Below are 14,183 nucleotides of genomic sequence, written 5' to 3' on the forward strand. Positions count from 1 at the left end.
GGTGGTATCGGAATTTTTATCACTGCTCCATCACGCCGGCGCATATATCAATTTTCAATCATGCATGGTTTAGCAGTGTTACACACGCTTTGACATTTTGAACAGACTCAACTCTTAAACTTCGCCTTAGGAGTAGATATCGTAACTCCTTTCAAACTGACATTTCGTTACGCAATTGTTGCATTCTTCCTTATTCACCACGGCTTCTCGCCATCAGACGAATGATCATACGGAACGTTACAGCCATACGCTAGTATAGCAGCTCATTATGTATGCGGCCGGAGGTCACCGGAACTTGGTTGTTACCCTGCCTGTGTGACCTTAACGTACGAGAAATGCAACACCAGGATGATGGACAACAGTATAGAGGACACACACCACAATACAGGTGTTGCGCTTCTCGTATGGTATGCATCAGTACCGACTGTGTGACCTTCACTACCCTGTGTGACCTTCATACCCTGCTGTGTGACCTTCACTAAGGTAAGAATACAGCTGGAAACTCTTCCTTTTTAATTTCATTCGACGACACCCGTATCTACCTTCGAACACCTTACTGAACCCTGCCGGCACAATCATTACCTCCCCATAAAACTAAATCAATTATTCACCGGTCCAAATACAGTGCCATTCAAAATAATTTTGTTATGCCTAATCATTAAATAGATTTAGTTGACTGATTCAAAACATTAGGTGTGCTTTCAAAGAGAAAAGATTACTGGAAAGAAAATTTGTAAAATCTAAACTGCTCCATGTCGTGAATGTAGTACGCTCACAAGAAAAATGGTGCTTTAGTCTCTTCTCACAAATTACCGTCACTTGGTATGAGTAAATACATTCTCTAAAGGTCGGATAACTACACAGCCGCCAAACAGTAGCAGATAATACTGCGTATTACCAGCCATGTATGCACCTTTTGAGAAGGGATTCTATGACGGTTTTGTCTTAGTAGGACTTCATTTGTAAATAAATATACGAATGTAAAAACGAGACTCATTAATGCACAACTTTCTTCGTAACGTGAGAAACATCCCGTTTGAAGTTAGAAAGATTTATATTCTGCAGAATTTTTTTCTGGAGAACCGGGTATGCACAACAGATTCCTACATATAGTCTTCCACACTTCCTTACGCTTTGCCGGAACCGCAATATGATTGTTGAACGCATACAGAACAAATAGTTTAAATATTGTGCTTCAGTTATTCGTAGTGGTGTAATTTTTTATCCCTTACATGTACGTTCTTCTCTTGTGAACTCTTGCATTTCTGTTAAAACTAGATTGTATTGTGGTAGAAGAAAATAGCTCAGGAGACGGGACAAGGAAGTATATACAACACGAGCGCTGGGGGCGCTGCGAGCGCGCGACAAGTAAAGTCCCTTGATAATTTGAAAGTAGCGACACTCTCCTCCGCGCCGCGCTTTCCTCCTCGATTCTCCTCGCGCGGCGGCGGCGAGCGCTGCGCACGACACGCTTTTTCCCCCTGACGCCCGCCGGCCGGCCGCAGCAGTGAGTGAAGCGCGAGCTTTTGGGCCAGGTCTGCGCTCCAGGAGTGCACAAAATTTTTGAAAAATTGCGAGAAAAGCATTGAGAATGCCTATAGTAAAGTTCATGAATTGATTGGTTTCTTCTTAGAACTGTTTGAATGGGGAATACTGATAAACAAAGATTTCAGGCGAGTTCTGTGCTACAGACACTTTTTAAGTCTCATGATAAGGTTTTACTTTGTGCACTTAATCTAGTACTGCCTCTGACTTTGTGTTTGTTTTTTTTTAGAGCGTGAAATCTGTCACCGCGGTAAAACTTCAGAAAACGATCCAGGCTGGTGCTTTGAACTTCAAGATTAGAGAAGGTTAAAGCAGGACTTAGTCTATTTCGCTACCGTCAAGCTATCTCTCTAAGCATAGTATATGTCACGTGATCAACCATGAGATTGGATTATTGGTTAATTGTACATGTATTTCAATCAATTACCGGGCCAAATTAATTTATATTTAGTAAATTGCAATTAAAATCTAAATTTTAGCTGCAACGCCGAACCGTATACCGTTGGAAAGCTTAGGCCAAGCGTCATGGCACTGTGCTAGTTAGCGATCCGCGATAATCTGCGTTCATTAGTTAATTTTGTATAAAATCAAATTTTGAGCTGTTCTTTGCTGCTTCGAGGCAAGGAACAGGTTTGCCACGGCAGTCTTGATATGATGCTGATGGAGGAATTAAATAATTTTATGAGTACGTGGCCCCTCACTGACTTCGCGTGTGGTTAAAAGACAGCAGGGTACACTGGGAGAAGTGGTGGGCCCTATTGCCGATACACTGAAGTTCTGGGGCAAGCATGCTGTGGTCTCATGCGCTGTGTAAAAGAGCTTGATTTCATTGAACGCAACATTCAAATAAAAAAATTACAATGTGCACATAGGTCTTCAACGTGCGGAAATGAGAAAGCATATAACTGCCAATTCATTAACTATCGCTATCCTATCTATCACTATATCTACTAATGCCAGAGACCTATCGTAACTGTCACTATCCGCAACGAACACTATCACCTCACTATCCAGGCCTATTACTATAATTTACTATTATTATCCGTAACAGTCACCATCATTACTTATCACTATTCATAACCATCACTATTTAATCTGATGCCGTCCCATGACCCATTGATATACTTCAATTTTCATTGACTTACGTTGTCAGTAATATCTCTATTATCTCATAATATCTGACGAGACAACTATACATTGACTTTTAATTCTTATACTTTCTTGTTTTCTCATAAATGGAGGTGGGAAAAGAGCAAGCCACAGAAATAACTGACTAATATCAGCGCGAGGTTCATGTCTCTGTCGAGGAGGCTTCCTTTACTTCAGGACAGGTCGGTGAGAGAAAATTGATGGAACTGCGTTTGGTCTGTTCTTTTTTTCGAGTTCGTGTAATATTGGCGGCTCAAACTGGTCTTCAGTGAAATGTAGCTAGAACATAGAGCGATGAGATAATTACTCAGGCTAGGTGAAAAAAAAATCTTGCATACAATTGAAATGAGTAATATGTTAGTGTTAAGAATTGTTGCTCGCAAAATGTTCCCCTATTTTTACATAATAACTATAATCATTATTGATTGTTTAAGTTTCGTAAATACAGAAAATTGATGCAATGATTCCGGCTGATTTGACATCGATGGGATAGCTTTTCTCGCAATAAATGAATACGCGGAATCGCGCTTTTAGAGCTCCAGCTTTCAAAGCGAAGGTAACATGCCAATGCCTAGTAGTCATGGTCAAAGTGAAGCGTGTGTGTTCATATGAACACCTCCTGCACATTGGCCGTATCCCTGATAAAACGAACGCATATTTTTTAACCCACGCGTGCGTCGAAGCATGGCAAGACACATTCAAGAATTGAAAAAAAAAAAATGCCATACGACCTAGTGCAGATTACCCGGAATACCTCGGGTTTACTTGCCAAAGAGTTTTTCAGGGCCAGCATTCATTGCTCCCGAGTAACCGACGCACACTACAAGTAAAAGCTGGAAAGGCTAGCTCCTCTACAAGCCCGAATTTTGATTTTTAGTGAAGGAGGCCAGGGATCCTAGCATAATCGCGACAAATGCAATCGAGAGACTGTAATTTTCCAGTTATTTCTGACAGCAAAAAGCAGATTATAGAGCCCTGTTTCTGACTGTACAGAAGTCGAAGCGTGTTAAATGATGGAGCCTTGGAGTCTCACAGAATATTCAGCATGCTGCAGAGGACAACCTTATTTTTATACAATGAACATGCTGCCGCCGCAAAAATATTGAGCAGCAAGCAGGAATAAAAAACGCATCGTCAGGTGACGCGTTATTACGGGGACTGAGAAAGGCACTCGACGTCGCAAACAACTCTGTTCTTTCTAGGAATAAATTTCGTCTTTCGACTAATCTTGTGAATCCATTGACTCGTGCGCAAGCCGTCACGCTTGCCTTGAGATATCATGAATACCGCATAACCATCTTCAGGTCGCTTGCTGCAGTTGTACGTGCAACAGCACGGCATAGAGCTTGCACGCTGCAATAAAAGTACAGCGCGCAATATTCGCTCGCCGAGACTAGGGGAAAAATGGCGCGATGGAAAAAGAACACACAAGGAAAACGCCGGACGCGCGTCGGTTTCCAAGGGCAATGGCAGGGAGACCAATCGTCGCTCAGGAAATCGGGCGGAGAACCGGCCTTCAGCGAAGGGGCGCGCAAGGGGCGAGGAGGAGGCGAGGAGGTAGCGCGGCGGCGGCAAAGTTCAATCGTTGGCGTAACTTTCAAAGTATCAAGGGGCTTTAGCGACAAGAGCAGACGCGTGTGTTTCGGCTCCGCCAATTTGCGGCTGGGGCCGCGTCCCAAATCATCCTACCCCGGCAAAACTGGCATCGATCGATCCGAAATACCATGCGGAACAACTGGATACAAAAGTCGTCCAGGTAGGCTGATTTTCTTTAAATCTACGGCCATTTTTCGACCGACCACGTTGGCGCTGTCGTTAAGCCTAACGGCGTCGCCGACGCCTGGCCTGGCGGAGTAGGCCCTCTGAGGAAAAAATGGCGACTTCCGCGGATCAAATACGCGGTTACGACCCTGAGGCAATGTTGTGGACCTCGTTACCCGCCACCGGAGATACAAATTCGACGGTTATCCCGAAAATTCGGAGTCAAGCTTTACTTCAAGCGGCTGTACGCCGCTCCCAAAACAATGCCCAGATGGCGGCGTTCGGCGCCGCCCCGGCCGCCATTTTGTCGGTCGGAAACATGAACGCTCCCGCGTCGCGCGCCACGGGAAGCAAGGACAAGGCGTTCTCGAAGTGGAAGCCGCGTCCAGTGCCCAAACCGACTCCCGAAGAGAAAGTGTTTCTCTTCACGAGGCGTTCACGGAAACTGGGTACGGCACTGCCATTTCGGCGTACCTCGCGCTGAAACGGGCCAGCGCCGTCTCCGTTCTACCCTCACGAGAACAAAACATCATTGTGCATACCCCGGACATCGAGGCGGCCGACCAGCTCATCGGGGCTTCGCAGTAAACACCGAGAAGGGGTCGATCCCGCTTCGACGTTACCTGAGACAAGACGGCGGCAACATGTGCCACGGCGTGATCGTGGTCTGTAACTCGGACACCACAGAAACTCTCCAAGACCGAGTGTGCTGGCGCGCCGGCACCATCCTGGAAATCCGGAAATTCGGAACATCCAACAAGGCACGCTTCACTTTCGCGGGTAAAAAGAAGCCCCGTTACGTGCACTATGACAACATGGTCGTCTCTGTGCGAAACTATTACAAAAATATTCCTGCGTGCGGCCAGTGAGGGGCCGTCGGGCATCGCGTGGATGCATGTCCAAACTTGCAGTCTAACACCTGTGGACTCTGCGGACTCCAAGCTCCGCTAGTGGAGGGGGTGCGGGCTCCTCACAACTGTGTTCCGCGGTGTTCTGTGTGCGGTGGCTCCCATGCCACCAACTCTCGCCCTGTTGGGTCTCCCGGCGATCAGCCTCGCCAGGAAATCACCAACATCGAGAACCCACCTACAGGAGGTGCTGAAAAACGACCATCGAAGGTGTCGCCACCACACGGCGAACTGGCGAAACAAACGACGGAAACGCGCGGTGATACCAGGGCCTGGATCAACGCAGTCAATAACGGACACCAGGTGAGCTGTTCGGGTGGGGCTGCTTCTCTCTCCCCCCTTTCCACTCCCTTCCCAAGGGCGCGTAGCGCCGAGCAAGATCAAATAGCAGCACTCAGGGCCCAAAATGAGATGCTGCTTAAGAAAATTAACGAATTGGAATCCAAAATTACCCAGTCTTCTCCGCCCTCGCCTCTCGCGGCTGAGGTAATGGAGAGAGCTCGTGGTGCCAAAGGCGGTAACAAGCTTGGAGGCAGCATTCGAGGCCCGATTCGGGGCCACGGAAGCACGATTCATTGCCATAGAAAATCAAATTTCAATGATGGTCAACGCCATCTCCAAATTGCAAGAGACAATCCCCGCGATGATTGCCAAACAAATTGCGCATTCCTTACGCTCCTCGCGCAGGCCCGGCGGTCCCTTACCCGGCCGTCCTAACAAAACTTCTAGACGCACCCCTGAGGTAGACGATGACGACAACTGCTCGCTCTCCGGTATGGAGGATGCCCCCTTCCCGCGAGTGTTGGCTCCGGAGCAGCGTCACTACAACCCCTCCTCAGCCTAAATGACCATGGCAAGCAGCCCTAAGATCAGGCGCTCCCCAAGAACCAATTCGGCCACCCCCGTCCAAATTGTCCAATGGAACTGTCGGGGCTTCCGTTCCCGCGCAAAGAGGGCGAATCTCCGACTTTACCTTTCAACTTTCGATCCTCTTCCCGCGGTGGTTGCCCTCCAGGAGGCAGGGAGTGGCGTCACCCTCACAAATTACATCACCTTTCAGCAAGACCCCTCTTCCTGCGTGCATAAAGATTATACGGCTACTCTAGTTGACTTAGAACTTGACATTGAATATTCCTACGTAATGGTGACACTTCTTCCGCTCAAGAAACAAGATGCACCACTCCACGTACTCAACATCTGCTGTTCCCCTAGACTCAAAAATGTAACGTTCGGAGCACTCTTTAGCCGCGCTCTAAAGGCTGCGGGCAGGGACTCCTTGGTGATTGTGGGTGATTTCAACGCCCAGAGTACACTATGAGGATACGTGCGTGAAGAGAAGCGGGGACGCAAGCTAGCGGAACTCGCGTCCACGCTGGGCCTGACTCTTCACACTGACCCTGCATATCCAACGCGAATGGGTAATTCAGTGACCCGGGATAAATGCCCGGATCTCACCTTTACCAAAAACATTGTACACGCAGAATGGATCAACACCGAGGAAACCCTCGGTAGTGACCACTGCCTTATCAATACCACTGTAAGAACTAAACCATTGGCAAGACCCCACGCACAAGCTCGGCTACCCGACTGGAATAAGTTCCGGCAAAGTTACATCAATTCAACCTCTATCTACGAACAAGGATACCACGCGTGGGCACAAGGATTGGTTACACATCTTCGTTCGGTGGAAACACAAATTCAGCTCTCGGAGGCTACACCAGAGGTGGACAACCACCTTCTGCACCTTTGGTAAGCGCGGCACAGCCTCGTCCGCAGGTGGCGCCGCCAAAAACATAACAGAAAGCTCAAAATTCGTATCGGTGAGCTCACTCAGCGAGCGGCAGAGTACGCGGCCCAACTCGCCGACTCAAACTGGGTAGACCGCTGCAACACGGTGGCCAGACAAATGTCGAGCCGGAGCACGTGGCGCCTTTTCCGTGCCCTAATTGACCCGACTCAAACCCGCGCCGAGACACAAAAACATCTCCAACGAGCTATTCATAGCTTCGATGGAAATACATCAAAATTAGCATGCAAACTGCGCGACCAGTATCTTTGCACTAAGCAGAACTCCGGAGGACCCGCGTACTCGTATGCAGGTTCAGAGAACGCGGATCTGGATCAACCGTTCCAGTTGCACGACCTGAAGGCGGCCCTGGCTAAAATGAAACGAGGAACGGCACCGGGCCGGGACAAGATAACTGTGAAACTGCTTGCCAATCTTCCCGACCCCGCCTACGAAACCCCCCTCGCTTTCAACTCGATCTGGCTTGGTGAGGCACCTCTACCAATTGAATGGAAGACCGCCCTGGTAACTTTCATTCCGAAAGCCGGCAAAGCCATAAACACAGACAACCTCCGCCCCATCTTCCTCACGTCTTGCGGGACAGGCTGTCTGAGTTTCTGGAAAATAAACATACATTCGCAGACACCATGTTCGGTTTCCGCCCGCAAAGGTCCGCTCAGGATGTTCTGCTTCAACTCGACCGAGAAATTCTCAACCTTGTCGAATATCCCTTCAAAGATAAGGCAGTACTCGCCCTTGACTTGAAGGGGGCTTTCGACGATGTCACACACGAAATCATACTGCAACATCTCTCCCAGACGAACTGTGGACATAACACATTTCAGTACATGAAGCAATTTCTCTCAGATCGGCAATCTTTCATCCGAATACAAAACGAAGAACACGGCCCATATAAACTGGGAACGAGAGGCACCCCACAGGGCGCGGTCCTCTCCCCATTACTTTTCAATCTGGCCATGATGAAACTCCCGGCTCAGGTGGCGACGGTCGAAGGCATCCAGCACGCGCTGTACGCCGACGACATAACCATCTGGGCCAAACACGCATCGGTTGGAGACATTGAGGCCAACCTGCAGCAAGCGGCGCAGATCGTAGACGTTTACGCCCGCCGCTGCAGCCTTCAGTGCTCACCGTCCAAATCCGAATTTGTGCACATTCGCCCGTCGCCTAAGTGCACCACAAAAATGGAACTATTCCTGGCCAGCGGTTCAATACCCGAACACGATGAGATTGGAGTACTTGGTCTCCTTATCCTCAAACATCGACGGGCTGATACAACACTAGCAAAACTGCGCAAGGTGGGGGACCAGGTGGGCCGGATGGTGCGCCGGGTTTCCAACAAACCCGGGGGGTTACGGTGCACAGACGCTTTGCGGCTGGCGCATGCATTCGTGACCAGTCGAGTACTCTACTCGACTCCTTATCTCCACCTGCGCAGGTTTGATGAGAACGCCGTCGAAGTGATTCTCAGAAAGATGTACAAGCGTGCCCTCGATCTCCCGATCAATACATCCAACCAGCGTCTTATGGGCCTGGGGATGTTAAACACATTCGCAGAGCTTCGAGAGGCGCACTTGACTAATCAATACACAAGACTTTCAAAAACGCCGTCGGGACGCCGCCTATTAGCCCGACTACACATCCACCACCCAACATTTACGGAAGAGCGCGCACGCATTCCTGAACTCTGGAGATACGCCCCGCACGTACGCCCTCTTCCGGCCAACATGACACGTGACAGTGACAACCACAGTGGCAGGCGCCTTGCGCGGGCGGAGGCACTGGCCCGTCACTATGGGAACAAACACGGAATTTTCTACGTGGACGCCTCCGGCCCTCACCATGGGGGGTGGTACACAGCCGCAGTCGTCCATCAAAAAATCATGGTGAATGGCCTAACGTTCCGAGCTCAAGACATAACACATGCAGAAGAAGTTGCCATCGCGGTAGCCGCCGCAGACAAGGACTCACGAGTGATCATCACCGACTCGAGAGGGGCGTACAGAAATATTAAACAAGGGTACATTCCTCCCTTTGCGCACCGCATCCTTCAAAACAGTGACTACCTTGGGGCCCCCGCGTCTCGAACGATTGTATGGGCTCCAGCTCACATGGGTCTCGAAGGCAATGAAACGGCCAACGCCGCCGCCCGCGCCTCACTCTCCGGGCAACGCCTTCAGACCCTTATGATACGGATCTCGAACCCAATCCGGCTCTCACTTTTCGAGAAATTACTGAATTATTTCAATTTGGCCATGCAATTTATCCTAAGCCTTGTAAGGGCCTTACAACGGTGGAGGAAGGCACACTCCTCCGCCTTTACACCAAAACGCTGCTGTGCCCGGCAGTTTTAAAACACTTTGTTCTTGCCTGTACAGGAAAGTGCCTGCACTGTGCGGAGAAGTCTTCGGACATCTTCCACATGGTGTGGGCATGTCAGTCAACCCCGAACCTCACCCTCAAACCCAACCCCACCCGGGAGGACTGGGAGGCAGCCCTGCTCGGATGCTCCGATCTGGCAAGCCAGAAGGCCCTGGTCCACCGAGCCCGAGCCGCAGCGGTCGCCAATGGGCTTTTGTAATGAGGAGCCCACCTCGTGTTTGCGTGAGGTTGCTCCGGCTACCTCAAGCTTCCTCCGAATAAAGTTTTCACACACACAGATACACGAGCGCTGACTAACGACTGCTTGTATTCAAAACAGGAGCATATGAATACACTGAGCGACAGATCCACAGGAAGGAAAAAGAAGAAGAGGGGCCACAGCGTAAATACCGAAAAAATTTATTCTCATCATTAAGTTAAAATAGGCCAGCTTGTTGCACGACAACGAAACAGAAGGTAAGCTTGCGCATGAAGCCCCTTTACGGGCGATGATAAGGGCTGCAAATATTTCCCTGGCATGCTTTTTAGGGAACATTTCGGAATGGCGCACATTTCAAAAAGCGGAACACAATTTAGACAAGATTCACAATGCAGGGCCAAGTTGCACTACATGCGACAGGAGGCATAATAAGCGTTTTGTTGCCTGCCGCACCCACGTTGTTTACGAGGTACCTCTTTATTGCGGGGCCTCGTTGGTAGGTCAGACGGGGCGATGCATCAACGATCGCCTCAGAGAAAATTCATCGGCCCTTGCTGACATTGTGCCCAAAAGCAACTTGGCGCTGCATTGTAAATCTTGTCCGCATTATATTCCGCTTTTTGAACAGTACTTCATTCTGAAATGCTACCCTGAAAAACATGCCAGGGAAATCTTTGAAGCCCTTATCATCGCCCGCAAAAAGCTCCATGCGCGTGCATACCTTCAGTTTCGTTGTCGTGCCACGAGCTGGCCTATCTTAACTCTTAATGATGAGCATGACATTGTCTTTTACTGCGATAGCAATACTATACCAGATTTCGGCCCGTCACGAAGATGACCAAGACGAAGAAGAATACTAAGACTAAGAAGAAGACGATGACAAAGAAGAAGACGATGACAAATAAGACGAAGACGAGAAGACGGCGAAGAACAAGGCGAAGAAGACGAAGAACGTTCGGTCACCCGCCGCTAATTCTTTCGCTCCGCATTCGGTTCATTAGCATTGAAGCTTTCTCATTTATATGTGGACTGATAGCTTACGCTCTCGCGTCATGCCCTTAAAGGATGACCTTAAGTGTCCCCAACAATGTAGCACCTTAAACTGACAGGGCGTCATAGGGGAATAATGTAGCAGGCAAAAAAAGCTTCCGCCGTTCCTAGCACAATTATACTAAACTAGGGTTAACCAGAGCTAAACAACTTTTTCCTTTTTTTTTCTTCCTGCGCATCTGTCACTCAGTGTATCCATACGCGCAAGCTTTCATTACATGCAGTTGTTAGCGCTCGTATTTGGTCTACTTCCTTGTCCCGTCTTTTGCGCTATTTTCTTCCACCATGATCAGTTACCAACTCGCCCAGCAAAACACTTTAATGTAGATTTTAATGCGCATTGCTTTATTCCATTCGTCGTCCATGTGATTTTTGCTTCTATGCAGGCATATTTATACTGTCTTTCTTTTTTATACAATTTATGCACTTTTACAGGGAAGGCCATAGTTCATGAAAGTACCATTCTAGCGATTTCTTTCTGTCTTCAATTACTTGTGATGAAAAATAAATTCAATGTTACCTTGTAATATTTCGCTGCTGCCCCTTTCAATCTCGAATCGGAAGTCACTCCCGGATGTGCTACTGCTTGGGTGCAACATATTGCCCAATACCCGAGCACTTAAGGCGACCAACTGAGCCTTGGCTGCTCTGGAAACGATGGGGAACAGTCGATGGCAACAGATGTGAATCGCCAGTGCCGACACCGGGTAGACGAACAGGGCGACGGCGCAGAGGATGGCAGCTGCGAGAACAGCCACGTTGTTCGCCTGCGTATGTGCAAAGCAATGCAAAGACGTAAGAATCCTCTGTCGAGTTCGAACTCGGAGAGACCCACACACAGCTACATGCTAACGCAAGAGGGCTTCTGTCACCCTCGATCACTGCGAGTAAAACAAGCATAGTAAATTTCTTCCGTGCGGTAGTACTTACAAGTTATATTATGCGAGTAGCGCACAAAGAGTTTGACACTGCGCTGGCAGTGGTACAATTGTAAAACGTCCGACTACTGTGCCGAAGTGCGCGGGTTCGATCCCAATTGCGGCGGCTGCGTTTCGATGGACGGGAAATGAAGAGGCGTCCGTGTGCTGTACGATGTCAGCATATGTCAAAGATTCCCAGGGGGTCGAAATTACACCCTCCACTATGGCTTCTCTTTCTCCCTCTTTCCACTTTCTCTCCAATCTTCCTCCCCTCCCCTACGGCGCGATTCAGCAACACCACCTAGTCTAGGTTGTGCTCGGTTCAGGTGCCCATAGGAACAAGTGGGAACGATACAACGTCTTTCTGGGATCGGGGTTGCTCCTGGCCCTACAGGGCTGGGACTGGTAGGTCATTGCCACTTGCGTAGGAGTCTAGCCTTCCATCATATCTTTATCTGTTGATGGCCGTCATTGCATCCGCTACCATTTCAATGGTGGACGATGGCTGTTGGGAGGCGCGTCTTTCCGTCTTATTTTCCTTTCTTCTCTACTTTATCTTCAGTCCGCACGATGGCTCAACTACAGAGCCAGTAGCAGGCCCGGGCATTTTCTTTTCCTTCTTCCCTCAGTCAACACAACATTAAGAATGCCTTTCTCTTCCTGTGAATAAGTTATTTTATTGTTAGGTCTGCAGATATTCAGTGAGTGATGCAGATGAAACAGCAGCGTCTGGAAGAGAGTTCTAATCTGATTTCGCAGGAAATAACTAACCTTAGGAAATAATACGTATGGTCGCTCAATAATTTCATTTAATAATTTTAAGACAATAATAATGAGGAAAAGGATTTTAATCTTTCATACCTAGTTTTGGCTTCTGGCGTCACTAGTTTAGCTTGATTACAGACATCACATATTACAGACTACTGATTAAAAAGGACATTGCAGGATCAATATGCCGTGCTGCGACTTGTATTGTTCGACCTATTGGAAATGAGTAACAATGCTTAGCAATAAGTGGTAAGGACTACAAGGGCTAGGCATGACTCATTAAAACTGCTAATGTCTACGAAACGACCAATATGGGAAACTACTAATAATAACCAGAACTGGCTGGAAATGAAGATGCTCAGCTACGTGCAGTAATGAAACTCATGATAACCAAACGACCAGCATATCAAACGACGACTTGAAATGCCCGCAGGTGATTGGAATTGAGCAAAATGACTAGGCATGGCCTTTGAATGACTACAAAATGGCCGATATGTCAAACAATGACTCGAAATGACCGCAACTGATCGGACCTCAAATGAGTAAAAATTCTTTTATGTTTCAGCGAGATTCCGCGAATGACATTTACTGCGCCTACCCTTTCCTGTAAACCAATTACAGAACGCCGGTGAACCTTGATCCGCTCAACGGTACGTTGGTTGTGTTCAACAAGGAGAGCAAGATGTAGGACGGCGTGCAGCAGCAACGCTCGGGCTTTTGCATCTCTCAGCTGTAGATTGTTGTTGCGACAGTAAGCAGGAAAAGAAAACGCCCTGGCCTGCTACTGGCTCTGTAGCTGAGCCACCTCCGCTGTCTGATTTATTGATAGGAAGGAAAAGACGCGGTAACTGTCTCACTTGTTTTCTGTGGACACTGCAACCACGCCGTAGGGGAAGGGAGGAAGGTGGGAGTGAAAGTGTAAAGAGAAAGAGGAGCCGTAGTGGAGGGCTACGGAGTATTCTCGACCCCCTGGGGATCCTTAACGTGCGCTGACATCGCACAGCACACGGACGCCTCTTCGTTTCGCCTACATCGAAACGCAACCGCCGAGGTGGGGTTCGAACCCGGGTAGCTGAGCCACTGATTGATTTGATTGATTTATATGTAGCACTGCAACGAACGCCAATAAGAGGGAAACCATGAGAGGCAAATGACAAGAGCGGAGGTAGGCTTTCGCCAATCTCCGCTTAAGAGACACCTACGAGATCCCTTACTTTTTTATATTATGGCAACACAGTAGCCTGTATCGAGGTCGCAGTCCTGTAGCCCTTAACCCAGGCCCCATTCCTGTTCCTCCTGCTCCGTTATCTGACCGCAGATATCGGCGGAGGTAATTCGACACTTGAGCTTGACTTAGAGGATGGCGCTTCTCGAACGCGAAATATATCTTAGCTACACAAGCGCCTCCCTGGAAGTCGCGTCCGAGTTGGAGATAATTCGACACTTGAGCCTGACTTAGAGGACAGCGTTTCTCGAACGCAAAATATATCTGAGCTACACAAACGCCTGCATCGAAGTCGCGTCCAAGTAGTTATCTTACCTCTGGTCCTGTCGCCAGTCGCAGCACCTTCATAATTTTAAAATGGGCAAGCGCCGTGGTCATCCCCCTTGAGGCCAGCGCCCAACAAGCCGCACAAATCTCACGCAGCTCGGTCATCTCGTGGAAGCCAGGGCACCCATGAACGTGGCGCAGC

This window comes from Amblyomma maculatum, chromosome 9, assembly GCF_055883805.1.
Source record: "Amblyomma maculatum isolate TAMU_Amacu chromosome 9, ASM5588380v1, whole genome shotgun sequence".
NCBI lineage: Eukaryota > Metazoa > Arthropoda > Arachnida > Ixodida > Ixodidae > Amblyomma > Amblyomma maculatum.